The following is a 3696-nucleotide window of genomic DNA, read 5'->3' as shown; positions in this document are numbered from 1 at the left end:
GAGCACTAATCTGCTCTTTCACAAAAATAAAGGGTTATAAAAGTTTTATAAGAATCTTATGGTTAAACATTAAAATTGGGTAAATATGTCCATATGATTTTATTAAAACTTGGGTTTCAAATTAATAGTACATTAATGTAAAGGTAAAATTTGGCTTATTTGGTATAAAAATCATACAGGAAGCATTATCAAAAGTGAAAGTGTTTTGCTTTCTTTGACTATATTTACATAAATGTGTTATTGGTATATGTTCCAAAGTTATGGGAAACTCCTATAATTCTAATATGATTTAGTGTGTTAATAATTATCATTGTTCTGTAGAATTTTGTGTGCCACAGAAGTAACCAAATTTCCTTATCAATTGTGGCCTTAATAGTGGCTGTCCTAAAACTTCCACAATCGCTCAGACAATCGTTGTGTTTTAATCCTTTTTAGAAGGTGATTTATAATCAACCATAGAACTCTAGCAGGTGTTCTTAAATGCAGGTTTTCTGATAACTTTGTAGATTGTGACATCAGAATAAAAGAAAAACTTTCAGAACTCTCACAGAGAGCTGAAATGTTCATAACTATCAAATAGAAGTTAACTACATGGACTAAACTGAAGAAGTGTATGTAATCTTTTTAACTTTGCTTAAAATGCTGCTGATCCTTTGTTTTGCTTTTCAGAGTTAAGAATACTTTTGAGCTATTTACAGCTTTTAGCAATTGATTAAATACCCTCCTGTGAACAAAATTTGGAGCATATTTGTTTCTCTCTGCCTGATTTCTCCAAAATTTGGAAACTGTGAGTATTCTTAATTTATGGCAATACAGTTATTTGCGTAAGTTCAATAAGAATCTGTTTTCTTTTGTAACAGGACACAATTGGAGAAATTGGTTATTTTACCAAGGCTTTGACTGGAATGGTATGTTTTCCTTTAAGAAATCAAACCTGACTTGTAGGGACAATAAAAACCCTCTGGGGAACTGGACTCATACTTTGCCTATACAGTCCCTGTATAGGGTTTCTGAACTATGGTAATTAAAGAACGTCACTTTCTCACAGGCCCAGGAGCCCAAAGTTATCTTGGGACCTCAAAAAGAAAGGAATTTATCCAACTTAAAAGTATTTGAGGGTATAAACTCATGGAGGGGCTCGGCTTTAAAAAAGTCTTATCTGAGATTCCTTATGTAACAGTTCCTTTAAAGCCAATTAAAAAGCCTATGTGAAAAATAACTATTCTTACTGTACTTTATACAAATAATCAGGCTAATTATAATAAAGCAAATCAGTCTTACCATAATTTGCCTTAGTAAAAATAGGAAACTGGAGAGAGAAATACTATGTTTCAAGAACTATGGTATGCTTGTTATTAAATTCTAGTCTTGTTTGTTGTTTTTAAGTTTGTCTCTGCAATTTAGGCTAACCCTGCTTATTCCTGTGAACCAACCAGTGATCTCTGACTGCTGCTCAGAAGAAACAAGAGGGATGGGTAATATAAAAATCTGGATCAGCATTCTAATTCTGGGCACATTACAATCAACTAACAACCCCATACCAGCTTAGTTTCAACAGCTGCCCAGTTCATAAAAAACCTTCTAATTTAGTTTACTTGGAACAACTTTACTTATTTTGCTTTACTTTTATGGAACATATTGCTGTTATACTCTTTGTGTAGGAATACAGCACAAGCTTACTGAATGTTTTCTTAAACTGAACACTTATTAATCTTTCAGATTCACCTCTTGTCGAAACTCAAGAGTCATAAATGGCCCTCGCCATACTGATGCTTTCTCATTGAGCTCCTGTCTACCCTGAACACAAGAGACCCTAATAGTTAAGCAGGAATATCATCGCTCCTATTCATCCTGAAGAAGTTACAGAATATGGATCTTCATCCCTCTGCAACCTTTAGGATTAAGGGTTCTCTTATAAAAGAGAGGGTGGAAATGTCAGAGGCATGTAAACCAGAGCAACTCCAACTTAAACAGGAGCTGGGTTGGAGCTGGGTAAAATGAGGCTGAAACCTACTGGGCTGCATTCCCAGACAGTTAAGGTATTCTAAGTCACAGGACGAGGTCAGAGGTCAGCACAAAATACAGGTCATAAAGACCTTGCTGATAAACAGTTTGCAGTAAAGGAGCCAGCCAAAACCCACTAAAACCAAAATGGCCAAAAGAGTGACTTCTGATCATCCTCACTGCTACACTGCCACCAGCACCACAACAGTTTACAAATGTCATGGCAATGTCAGGAAGTTACCCTATATGGTCTAAAAAGGGGAGGCATGAAAAATCCACTCCTTGTTTAGCATACCATCAAAAAATAACCATAAAAATATGCACCAGCAGCCTTCAGGGCTGCTCTATGGAGCAGCCGATTCTTTTATTTCTTTACTTTCTTGATAAACTTCATTTCACTTTGCACTGTGGACTTGCCCTGGATTCTTTCTTGCATGAGATCCAAGAACTCTCTCTTGGGGTCTGGATCAGGACCCCTTTCCGGTAACACTGTGAACTCAAAATACCTGAGACAGGTGTCAATTCAGAAAGTTTATTTTGCCAAGCTTAAGGACGTGCCCATAATACAGCCTCAGGAGGTCCTGATGACATGTACCCAAGGTGGTACGGGTACAGCTTGGATTTTTACATTTTAGGGAGATATGAGACATCGATCAATATGTGTAAGATGTACATTTGGTCTGAAAATGTGGTACAACTCGGTCTGGAAAGCCAGGAGGGGGCTTGGAAAGGGGGTCTGGAAAGCCAGGTCATAGGTAGATAAGAGACAAACTATTGCATTCTTTTGCATTTCTGATTATCCTTTTGCTGAATACACAATTTACAGGAATAACCACCAATGCTTTAGTCTGGCTTAGTGAAACAACAGGGCAAAGGAAGCAATCAGATATGCATTTGTCTCACACGAGCAGAGGGATGACTTTGAATTCTGTCTGTCCTTTGTCCACAAGGAATTTCCTTGTGGGCACATTGTGAGGGAAGTATGTAGCTTTTTAATCTTCATAGCTATCTTATTTTAGGAATAGAATGGGAGGTAGGTTTGCCCAATGCAGTTCCCAGCTTGACTTTTCCCTTTGGCTTTGTGATTTGCGGGTCCTGAGATTAATTTTCCTTTCACAGTACTCATAACTAAACCCAGCTTTGCAAGCAACCATGTCTTGCAAATATCGGTTCTGATTAGAACAATAGAAATTTATCCATAAAAGCAAACCTTCATTAGTCTTATATGCCAAAACAGGGTGAACACACTGATTACACAATTGAAGATGTGATTTGTTGCATTCTTTGGAATGCATCTGAAGAGTCTTCTGAATACATTTTGAATTTTTTGAAAATACCTGATATAGGTCTTCATCAGTGTCTTCTTAAACCAGATGGCAGCAGCAAATAACAGATTAAATACACATACATACACACACTCTCTTTTCTCCTACCATTTTGTAAATATGATGCAATTAGGTCAATATGTGTTTTAAGCAGTATGAAACAAGTTTGTTGAACAGAAACCTAGTGAGATTTTGGCCAGCAAGTAATTACAAGCATTCAATTTTATGACAGAAGGTAGTGGTCCATCTCCATCAATGACTCTACAAATGTAGCTTCTTAATACTATGTAAGAAATAGTATAATACCTGTAAATTCACATTCAATATCTACTTCTAAGCCTCTGGCATGTCCAGTGAAAGGAGGCTG

This window comes from Mandrillus leucophaeus, unplaced genomic scaffold (assembly GCF_000951045.1).
Source record: "Mandrillus leucophaeus isolate KB7577 unplaced genomic scaffold, Mleu.le_1.0 Scaffold393, whole genome shotgun sequence".
Classification (NCBI taxonomy): domain Eukaryota; kingdom Metazoa; phylum Chordata; class Mammalia; order Primates; family Cercopithecidae; genus Mandrillus; species Mandrillus leucophaeus.
The sequence above is the reverse complement of the archived record's forward strand: the minus strand, read 5'-3'. Positions refer to the sequence as shown.